The sequence below is a fragment of the Pezoporus occidentalis genome, unplaced genomic scaffold (genome assembly GCF_034315485.1).
Source record: "Pezoporus occidentalis ecotype Australia unplaced genomic scaffold, CSIRO_AGI_Poc_V1 ctg109, whole genome shotgun sequence".
NCBI classification, from domain to species: Eukaryota; Metazoa; Chordata; class Aves; order Psittaciformes; family Psittacidae; genus Pezoporus; species Pezoporus occidentalis.
In genome coordinates this window covers 2,663,096-2,675,445 of record NW_026912875.1, presented here as the reverse complement: position 1 = coordinate 2,675,445, position 12,350 = coordinate 2,663,096, and positions in this window count along the sequence as shown.

The window sequence follows — 12,350 nt, the reverse complement described above, 5'->3', positions numbered from 1 at the left end:
CCCTGGATAATTAAAAAAAAAAGACAAAATGAAACAAAAGTCCCACAGCTTTGTGCTGTGAGTTTTCTTCAGGTGGAGCAAGAGATGGCTTTTTTCCAAAATGTGACAGTCCAAGGCACGAACAGACGACCCAGTGAAAAAACTGCCCTGTGAAACCTCTTTCTCTTGTTGCGTAAGAGGGATTTCCTCCTGTTTATTTATCCTCTGTAAAGCAAACCCACTTTCCTGCTGCAGCCAGGAATGACCTTCCCTGAGCCAGTGGCACCCTGTGTTAGAACTCTGTGTGCTGAGGCATTCTGGTGAATGTTCCAGTTACCTCTGGCATATTTTGGGCTTGAGTAGCTCTCAGCCCATCCTCCACCTGGAGTAATCCATCCAGCAAAATGTTGGGAAAGACCTGCGTTCCTTGCAGATGCCAGTGAAAAAGTGGTGAGTTTCTCTCTTGTGCATGTGCATGCTTGATTAAATAGGTTAATGACTGCGTGAAACAGTGACCATATAGCTCTATTTCCACACGTGCATTTGATGAGCGTATGTTAGCAAAGCCACCTTGTGCAGAATAGCAGGGAAAACTATGCCTAAGGAGGACAACTGAGAAAAGAGTCTCTCTGTAAGTCATGGCACTTTTCCTCAATACTCGTATTCAGAGGTGGAACAAGCCTGAGTTCACTTGCAGCAATGAAATGCCCCATTAATCACGTATGCCTTTGAAAGGGATATGTCAGGCTTGGCTTATACGCCTACATTGGTACCTGATCCCATCTAGACAATGCAAGACAAGTGCTTAACAAAGCGGCTCTAGTTAGTAACTTGACTTATTTGTTAGTTTGCTAGTTAGATATAAATCAAAGTGTTGTAATAAGCCAATGATGTAGCAGCAGCTGCAATCTAATTTAGAGAGAAAGAGCCTCATTTTAGTTTTCCTGACATGAACACAAAAGACAGTATCAATACTGGAGCTGGTAGAGACACAGCTATATAAAACTAGTGAAAGGTCCGAATATGAGGGCAAATATATTATTATCTCAGTAAAAGAAAACTAAAAACTAGATTGAGTCTATAACAGTTTTAAAATGCTAACAAAAGAATTCTGACTACAAGGAATAAATACATCTTGGACCTATGCTGTGACATGTAAAAATTATTTTGCCAATGTGTTAAATTAATAGCTCTGGTTACATCCTAAGCACTTTGTGTGTACGAAAGTGTTGCCTTAGCTATGACTTTGATCGTGCTTCAAGCATAATCATTTCATTGGCCTTCCAAATTTTGCTGTAGAAACTTATTTATAAGCTGACCTTTAAGGCAACTGAATAAAATACTGTCTAGTGACAGCAAAGAAGGCTCTTAATAAGGGCCATATTTCTGACTAGCAATGTAATGGCTCAGCTCCATTGACTTCAATTTAGCTATATCTCTTGATACTGGCTAGAGACTAGATCTTCAGTATCTATTTTGGGAAACAAATTTAGAACCAACGAAAATAAATACTTCCAGATGCAGCATTGAGTCAGCATATCACATTCAGTGCTGCTTGAAAGTATTGAGTCAGTTGGTGCAGATAGATTTTTAAGAAGAGATTATTAATTTTATGACTGTCTATGACTTTTATAGACATGCTTGCTTTATCTCTTTCTTCATAAAACACAGGTCATAGAATTTCTTTGCAGATAGAGCAGCTACTGGCAAGTCCAGGCAGAGAAGAGCACAGTATGTGTCACTCTGCAGCTAGCTAGATGTGTTATGAGGTTGGGTGGGATTTTCTGCCTTGTGAGATTTTGGACATAGATGAGGCCAGGATGGTGAGCTTGAGAAACCAGTGACCTGAGTCTGTGTAACGAAAGCTAGCACTCTTACCTCTAAGAAAAGAGGAAAGCAGAGGTCTGCTGTATTCCTCTGTAAAATAATTTAACTCTTGCAGCTATTTGCACTTGTTATACCAGAACAGAAAATGCAGTCCAGTGAAAACATACAACTGAGGCAGATTCCGATCCTGTGGTCTTCCGTTGTAAATATGAATTAGATAGCAGTTTAATGGGCTTTGACAGCATTGCTGGTGTATGCAAGATCTGCAGAATTTAGCAGGAACAATCAAAGTTTTAGGCAGCCTAAACTGGTCCTTGAACTTGCAATGTGTTGGCGGTTCACAAACCCTGGTGCCTGGAGTGCTTTCTGCAGTGTGGGGCAATTGCATACCTCTGACCAAGGGATTCCAAACCCAAATGCTCTTAAAAGAGAGTTCAGATATCATCACTCACATCCTCACATGCTTTTGCCAGATGCAGTTTTGCTGCAATTCTCACAAGAACATTGTATCATCATAAATATTAGGGAATTATAGGTGCTTGAACATGAGAGAGGATATCTATTTGGTGAAATATGCCCCAGTAACTCTATGTCCCTCTTTTCCATGGAATGGCTCTTACAAAGAAATATAAACCAGGGGGATATGTGATGGGAATCCTGGGACAGAGATTTATCTTGTGACTTAGTTCTTTGTGCTGTAATATGGAGCACAAGGTATTGAAGCATTGAACCTAAAACTCAAAAAATCAGCATGGATGGCAAGGCAGCATGGAATGGTGCATGTGGAAGCTAGTAATGCTTACATTAACTGCATCCCTAATTACTCTGTTCTGTGGAAGTGCTGATACTGGTTGGTAAGGAAAGTTGTGTGACAGATCTCTTAGTTAAAGCAGCAGAACAACATGCAGACTATTGCTCAACAATGCTTATATTCTGATTAAACGTGCAGAGACTATATTGCAAATTAAATCATAATGTTTAGGAAACCCCAAGAGGGATCCAAATACTGTAATCTGGCTGCAGATACACATGGGAAATTGTTTCAAATCTACTGTATTGTGAACCAGTTTAATATTGTCAGGAGCATTTGTTTGATTATTATTGACGTTTTAATATATTGTTATTGCAGTCAGTGTTGGCTGATGCTACTCAAAGCCAGCTAGTATTCTTGCTGGCATGAGGTTGAGGTGATTCAGCACCTGATAAGTGAATGGAGGAAATAACTTCTTCTGTTCATTTTCCTGTGCACATGGTAAACACATTGTAGCTGTAGAATATTTTCTGTCATATCCAGTAGCTGGATTTTTCTTCTATTTGAAATCATAAGCAAAACCACTACTCAAAGAGGAAGAATAGTTTTTGTCTTGGGAATCCCATCAATTTTACTGACGACTAGGGCCAGTCAGGGTAATAAAGGGTGGGACAGCTAAGCCTCATAGGGAATACTATTGTCCCCAGTACCAATGTTCTTCCCATGCCAGGGAGGGACAATGTTAATTTGGTTGTGGATTTCCAGGATTGTTGAATGAACGAGGCCTCCACAGGAGGGATGCCACATGGGCATCTCTCTCTCCTGGACTTCCTGTAGAAAACTGTATTTTAATATATTTACAATTGTACCACTTGGTTTTTATCCTGACTCAGTGCTTTACGCCAGCGTAACGTGTGTCTGTACTTACCTACCTGCTTTTATGGTCTCTTAAAAGTCCTCTGCAGATGGGGAAGGCCTTAGGTCTTATATCTGTCCATTGCAGCTGAGGACACTGCCGATCTGCAACTGTTTGTTGAGCTCTTTGTCCCCTATGTTGAAGGCCACCTAGAACACGCGACACCCGCTGCTGTCTTCAAGCACAGAGCCCAGTGTTTCAGTTTAGCTCGGTGTGTTCTAGTTTTGATGTAAAACAATTCACTTGGAATAGCCCTAACCTAATTGTAAATGACCCCTGCTTCTGGCTGGTTTTTAATTAGGTTGCAGCGATTGTATTCTTTTCACTTTCCAAGAGCACGTGTAAGCAGGCTTAGGGGAACTTGGTAGGTATAAAGCAAGCTGGTGACATTTTTGATATCAGTCTGAACTTGGCCTTCATTTTTCTTGTGTCTTTCAGGAAATGCCTTGGGAAGGCCATCAAATAAACACCAGTGGGCTGGGCAATACTTGATGAGTTTCTTTGAGTAATGTAGATCAAACCATTTAAGATACAGCGAGACAAAGTAGTCTGACAGAACAGCTGGACCAGCTGTCACCTAGCAATGGAGTTTCTCAAGTTCATTGCAAAGTTTTAGGACTGTATAGCTGACTTGCATTCATTTCTCATGCCCCTCATTTTGGTCAGATAGCTGCAACAGATCTACTTCAATGAACGGGGTTTCTTCAGCTTTGTTTGGGAAGCCAAACTCCCTGAATATTAGTAGGTAAGGACTGTGACTGCAGCAGTTCTTCTGTGAATTTGGCTTCTTTGCTGGTGAGGGCGGCTGTACTTGCTGTCTAGGTGATGAAATGGTAGTTTCTTATATGCAAAGGACAACCTATACTGGGCTGAGCAACTGTTTCCAACCTTTCCTAGGAAAAAGCAGGGCTCTAGTTTTCAACACCCCAGTGCTCACAGGAACCTGCTAGCCAGCCCCTTGACCCCCTCCCAGTGGGTGTAACAGAAGGTGCAGTCACAAGCAAGGTTAGGTATGTTTTTTCCATTTTTTTTCCCCAAATCTGTGCTATTAAGAAAGATCAGTCTGACAGGATCAGAAACTTCCCAGTTACTGCCCTCCAATGTGAGAGCTGGGCTATCTCCATGCTGCTGTGAGAGGCTGTGTGTGTATGGACCTGGATCTGTTGGAGCCCAAACTGGGGGAGAGCATTTCCTGCACATTCTAACTTTCTGGGTTTGGTGTCTGCAGGGAGGTGTTGTGGGGAAGGGTGGGTCCCATGTGTGAGCTAGGGATACTGGACAGTGCTGTGATCTGAGGGTGGGAGCAACCACAGTGCAAGTGAACATGCCGGAGTTGCAACAGAGTGGATTTGACTCTCCATTCATGCAGAAAGTCCTTGAAGTCCAAAGGGGAGTGTACCCGTGAGAAGTTTATCAGTATTGGTGTAGGGAAATACCTGTGGGTTTGTTTCATCTTTTTCTGCCTGGGATGTGTTCCCCAGAGCACTGTGTATAGGAAAAGCTAAACCAGCCTGTTTGCAAAAAACTGTTTGTATTGGTTTAAGTGTAGAGTTTGGTGGCATGACCACAGAGAACGAGACCTGCTGCTCTCAGAGTTGAGCTGCTGGTGAAGTATTTGAGGCTGGGAAAGCCTGGCCAGCCTAGCACAGTGCTGTGTAGCAGGCATGACAATGCCATGTAAAAGAAGTTCCCTGAAAGGCTTTCAGAAGTCAGAGCAGCTATACAACAGCCTGGGAGCTTGTTAGCTCCCTTGCTACATCTGCCTTGAGATGAACAAGAGCCCCCACCAATGCCATTTCGCCCTTCTGTACCTCAGGCCCTGCGCCCACCCCACCTGCTCAGGACAGGCCCCCAGACAGACAGACGGACAAGGATGCACTTGCTCTTCCCCCACACACTTCTTTTTCTCTCCTTTTTCCTCCATGGCTTTTTGCTTTTAAAGGTTGCTGCTGACAAATCTATCTATTTGGGGCAAATTGTCAGTGAGAAACTTCCGCTCGAACTCTTTGGGACAAAACTGCCTCTTTGAAAGGGTAAATCCCGTTGCATGAAGGTCTGAACAATGGCCAAATGTGTTGCTGCTACTGCTGCCGCTGCTGCTGAGGCTGGGGCTGTGACAAAGAGCGGATTAATTGGTGCCGCGGCTGACTGGTTCGAGATGGCTCCACTCAGCCTGCGCTGCAGGGAGCCCCATTGACTGGGCCCCGAGTCCCACTTTTCACAAACTCCAAACAAAAGTCAATTTCTTTTTTATAAGGCGAGGGAAGAAAAAAAAAATCAGTTCATGTTTGAGCTCGGGAAGTTGACTTGTTGGATTATAGGGCGTCATGCTCTCTCTGTCTGTGTCTCCCATGCTTTAAAGTTGCTTCTCCCACTAAGAGAAGAGTGAGGGGAGAAAATGGAAGCAAAATGAGCCATCCCCATCAGCATGAGCATGAGAGGGGGCTCTGGGGATTGAAAGCTACCAAGAAACCTGGACTCTACAATCAAGGCTGGGGACCAAGCCAGAGCTCTTATATAACTTCTCCAGCCATCTGATGCTATTCTCAAAGATGTTTGCAGGACATTCAATCCTTAGGTAGATAGCACTATTAGGGAGTCAGAGTGACTTAGTGTGGTTGAAGTCAGCATATCCATACAGGACTTCATGACTGGCAAAGTCTCCTAATAGGGAAGGTTTTCTCATGTGGAACTGTGCAACACAACTAAGTGTCTTGCGTCCCCCTTGAATAACCTTTGACTTCCTCTGACTCTAAGTTCCCACCAGGGAATGTAGAATAAGGTTCCCAAGTGGTACATCCCATGCACACAGAAAAAAATATAATATATATATAAGCAATCAGAGAGAGAGAGAGAGAGAGGAAGAAAGAAACCCGGGGGATTACTCTTATGCATACAGATGTTAATAGACATTACCGAGTTGGCACAGTTTCTGCAGCTGAAGTTATACTGGAGCATTTTGGGAAGTTAATCCCTGTAATTGCTTTGATAATCTTGTGGTATTTGAGATATCACTTAATCAATATTTAGCTTTTCTTTTGGAAAATAGAGATCCCCAAACAAAAGAGGGAGGCTATTATCAGATGTAACTGCTGACCTTCTCCTCCTGGCGGTGGTATAGTATCAGATCTCCTATTACCTGCAATTTATTTGCATATATTTTGTTTTTGCAGGGGGACATTTCATGCTGGATTCTATTTCTTCTTTTTCTGCAGAGTGCATCCTTTGATCTGACTCTCACTAATTGGTTTGACACACAGAGGAGGGAGCTGGGCATCCAACAGTTAATTCCCTTGATTTTTTTAAACACTCTTTTCTGCAACCTATTCTTACTTTAAAGGGAAACAGTGTGTTTTATCATCCACAGCTTTGCTACAGACTATATGGCAGGCAGAGCTTGAAATTAGGGTAGAAGGCTGCAGAGTGCCACAGTTTGGTTTGAAGTTAATGATAATTCTCTTGTGTTAATGTTGCTGTGCACTCTGCACATGAACCTCTGATTTTTTAAGGTCCACATAAAACTATTACAGATTTTATTCTGTCCATTTTTCAAGTAGAACTATGGGTACAGTAAGAGCCAACCAACAGGAACATTTGTTCAGATTAACCATGTAGCTCTATAAGCATAGCTAACTTGAAAAGAGCCTCTGGCTTCATTGCTGATCTGTAGGATTTGCACCACCACTCCCCAGGTCTTTGACTGTGACCTTCGCTATGCTACTGCATTTACTTTTACCCTGTATGATGTTCCTTGGCTTTCAGCTAACCTGACACTGGAAAGACTCCACTGTCTTCACAGACTGATCCTCTTTCTGTCTCTATTATATGTCTGTATATAGTTCAGAATTAATCCATCTCTGATTTTATCAGCAAACAAGGAGAGACATGAAGCAAAGAAATCTGTAGAAAAGTATAATTATTGGTTTCATTATTCTCCCTTTTATTCCTCCTTATAAGAATCCATCAAGGAAACTATGAAGATATCTGAGATAAAGGTGAAATCTCTTGTATCATACATTAAGTCTGGTAGAGAGGTCTTTGGGAAGCAGAGAGATCCTTGCGGGGCTTTTCCTTAATGTTGAGTATGCCCTTAAAATTTTCATAGTTTTTTAAGAGGATCTTCATTAATGTGCATAAGACAATACAAAGAATTATCCTTTTCATTGTGCCCTATTATAATGCTTCAAGCTCTCCTAAAACTAGATGGCAATTTTCAGCAGAGCAGCTGAGTTATGGGGAACTCCAAAGGAAGGAATGGTCTGGTATGTCAAAGGTGTTGGAAAAATCAAAGGGAAAGAGGGTGGAGAAGAGGAGGTTAGAATTGACTAGAAGGACATCATTAGTGATTTGAGAGAGAGCAATTCCTGCAGAGTGAAGTGGCTGAAAACCAGACTGCTGAGTGTCAGAGAGGTGAGTTCAAGAGAATGGGAGTAAACTAGTCATTGAAAGGATAAGAGGTGAAGGAGATGAGAAAGGCATAATGGTATGTAGAGGAGGGTTGTTTTCGCAGAGACTTCAGAGGCTTATTTGAAAACAGATGAAGAGGGTGATCCATATAAAGAATAGGCCGGTGAGTCTGGAGAAGGAAACTGCTAATCAAAGAATGAGCAGGGATGGGAGGAGGCTGATGGGACCCTAGCAGGGAGTGGATGAAGAAAGAATTTTTTTCCAGGAGAAATGCAGAGATGCAGAGGATGAACACAAGGGTCCAGAGACATTCACCAGACTGTGTGCCTGAATAAAGTAAGGCAGTTTAAAGGCTGTCAGAGTTAGTAGTTAGTGGGTGTGGAATGGCAACAAGATAAGCTGAGAGAAGAGTTATGGGTAGCTATCACCACACTGATGGGCTAAAGGGAGGATGAAGAAAGACAAAGAAATCAGAGCAGCCAAAAAATAACTGGAGAATGCACAAGGTGTAAAAGGCAGAAGCAGCTACACCATGAGGTCAGTGACTCCCTGTTGGGCTGGCAGCTGAAACTTTAAGCTCTTAAAATAGGACTCGAGCTGCAAAAATCATCAAGAGAAGCTGAATAGCAACAGTGAGAAGAAGGAATGATTACCAGGAACACACCATAAGGCAGCAGAAAGAAAACAGGGGAGACGGGGACTGGCACCACAACTGGCAAACATAAGGCAGCTCACAGTGATGCAAAGAGAATTGGGAGAACTGTGGAATAGCAGTGTTATTATGTACAAGGTATTTTGATATATTAAACTATATTTGACATATTAAAGCACATTTTCAGGTGCAGCCATAAGGGTTTCCAAAGCCCACGGTCCTACCTTGGTTGATGTAGTTGGGAAATATAAAGAATACTCTTCAAACAAAGAAACAGCCAGGGAATAATCTATGGGTTCTCTTGTTTTCTTTTTCATCCATATAAACCTCTTGGAATCCTCAGAACTTCTCAAATATCAGGATTTGCATCTTGAACAGATTGGACCTGCCTCCTGAGCCTGTTGTTGCTCCCTGCCTAGAGAGTCTAGTGTTCAGCAACAGGCTCTCCTGCTGACTGAGCAAACTGCTTTCCTTTGACTCCTGATTTTCTCTTCAGTGTCCAAGATCAACATACAGGTGCCTATGACAACCTGGAGGCACTTAAAAAAAGCTGATTTTGGAGATAAAGCCTTTGCTTTCCCTACACCTCTGCTCTTGGGCAATACTAAGCAACTCAGTCAGCCTTTCTGTGTCTAAGACTGCTTTGTAAATCTTGTCCAGCTCATCTACAAAGCTCTGGAAGTGTAAACTGGTCTGTAGGAGAAACAAGAATATGAGTTGTGATTTTATTTGTATCACAAGAACTGTGTGGATGTCTCTCTTCCAAGAGAAGCGGGCCTATTGCATTGAAACCTTACTAAGGTGATCCTTGCATTAGTCACTATATTTGCTGGCATGTTAGGCAACAGGGTAGAGTTGATTTTTCATGTCTATCAGACATGAGGTTGCTACGGTATGTACCAGGATGTCATTTGCACTGGGCTGCACTGTGCTCATCCCAAGCAGGGCCATCTGCTCAGCCTCATTGGGTAAACATCGATGTGGGAACAAGCTAAGTGTGAAGACAAGATTGCTGGAGAGCACTAAGGTGATCAAGCCTCCTGCTTCTCAGGGCCCAGGCTGCCTGCTAGAGTGCCAAGCAGGAAAAGAGGCACTATCTTGTTTTCAGGTGAATTAAACACATTTGGTATGGAAACCACCAAGAGGCAGCAACAGTGCTCTGCTTTGTATAAGGTCACTTTTGAGAGTCGAGGTCACTCTGAAGTTGGGAAGAACAAGGATTTACTTTTTCTGTTTCTGTTGAGTCCATGGGCTTCTCCTCCACAGAAAAGTTCAGAAAACAGAGAAAGCCCATGTGAGCCCCCTGGGATGGGAAGCAGCTCGTCACACCCCTCGAGGCTTAGAAGGTGGCAAGGTGAAATTTCTTGTCCAGCTCATATTATCAGAGTTGGAACATTTGCAGCTCCTGAGGTTCAAATCCAGTCTTGCTAAGGCAGTTGGGTTCAATGCGTTATGTGCCCAGGACTTTGCTACCAGTTTCACCTAAAAAGATCATTTTTGTGCTGTAAGAAGACAAATTAAATGCATTTTAGGAGCCCTGGTTTACACTTTCTGCCTATAACTTCTTGTTATGGTTATTTGTATAAAATTACTGTTGTTTCTGGATAACAACTGCGTATAATTTAATTTAAGTGGACACTGTTGGGTTCTGCAAGGCTATCTGATAAAAATAATTGATTTTCTCTGGAAAAGGATAGGCTGAGCTAGAAGAAGGCATCAGCCTCTAGCTGCTGCCTCTTTCACAGACTATGATTTTAATGTCAGAGTCCAGTTCTAGGGACACCCAACTCTGTGAGTTGTGTCAGGAAGAGAGATAATGAATGTCTCAGTTGCTGTGAAATATTTCCATAGATCACTTATTTAGTTTGAAATAACAAGACTTAAAGACTCTGCTATGTTTATTACTGAGCAAAATGTCTTACACTTTACTGACAATCAGGATTTCCCACTTAATTAGTCACTGGATTATTTAAGATACAAAAGCAGTTAAAACAGTATTTCAAGATACTTGAATTATTTTCATCAGAGCTTTCTGTTGTGCTTGGTATTGTATAAACAAACAGAGGAGATTAATATTACTTGACATTAGAAATCTGAATTGCAGAATTTGTTATCTCCATCTCCCTATATACAGAGAAAAAGACATTTTTATGGTGCATTGTTTAGATCCATTATTTTAGATTTCAAATTTGGGCGAGATTAATTGCATTGCAAAGGTATGAATTTAGTAGATGCCCTAAAAATATTCTGCTTCTTGCCAAGTGAGTCCCAGGCAGGTCTTTAAGGATCTTATTTTTTAAGAGGGCAAAATTGGCAAAAGACAGAAGATTGGAAATACCATTATCTTCTTCTCACAAATGGAGAAGTGCAGAGGGGATGAAGGTAGTATTCATATGACCACAAAACAGACATTTGTAGCACTAACTGCAAGTGTTCAAGTTTGGTATGTGGATTCTTTGTAGTCAACTGAGAGAAAACTCTTCTGGGGTGCAGTTCATCCTTCCTGTATGAGACATCCAAAACAGGCATTTCTGGGTTAATAGTTGCTTGATGTGTTTCCTTCCACTGACTCTGAAGGCATCCAGTCTCACAAAACTCAGATGCATATATATTCACATGGATATTAAAAGTCAAATGAGATGAACCATCCCAGCTGCATGTCACCTGACAGCTTTGTGTTGGTGTCTGAGAATGAACGCAGTTTTCCTGAGAACCTTAATGGTGATGCCCTTCTCTGAAGACCTCTTGATTTAGTACAGATTCTCCTTTTGAGGCAGAGCCTGACACTGGGGAACCTGAAAGCTTTCATTAAGCTAGAAAGGGCAATACCTAACGACTGATGTGGTATCACTTGGGGCAAAAATATCAGTCCTCTGAATGGTCAGGTAAAACATCACTGGTTCAGTAGGAGCAGGTAGAGCTCTGGGCTTCCATGCGTCCTTCAGCTGTGTGGTAGCAGTGACATCCAACAGGAGGGAAGAAGTTGTTCCTTTCTTGTATCTTGATCCCATATATGTCATTTGGTTGTCTTTCCTCAGCAATCAGACCCACATGATGCCAAACCTCCTTTGGCACCTTACAGGCAGAAATGTAGAAGGTGTGTTAAACTGAAGATGTTTCTGAGAGGTGGCATGGTCAAATTTTCATAGTTATGTATACATCACCAGGCTGTGCCTAGAACACAGAAGGGACACTTGGGAGGATGATTAGTAAGTATACTTTGGACCACTTGACTGGAGAATAGAACAAAGAAGTGATAGATGCCATCTTGCATGCCAATTATTCCATTAGAAAATGTGTACATAGTGGCAGAATCGAACCATGAAAAAAAGAATTCGCTTATTTAAAAACTCAGACTTCTGGTCTGACATGTTGCATTTTGCATGTCTACAGCTTTCATACCCCATCAGTTCAAGACTTTTTGTTTTAAATACTACTTCAGTGAAACAAAACTCCTTTAGAGATGGAGAAACTGAATCAAGGTCAAAGCGACCATTTTCCACTGTGCACCAATGACAGTGAGGGATAAGACTGTAGACAGCACGATTTTCAGGCATCTCTTGATCACTATATTATGCTTCATCCTCAGTTAATCTAAAAATCTCTCCAAACTATTCTGTCCTATGTTTTGTTTGTTTGTTTCTTTTGTTTCTCCCCCATATATTTGAAGCTCAGTACATTCTGTCCAGGAATATGGGTTGCAGTCAGATATTCAAGCAGGGATGTACATCTGTATGTTTATGCTGGGAAGCAATTATTACTCTCTTCTACTCTGCTCTGTTATTCTCTGCTGAGTAGAGAAAACTAAGAACAATTAA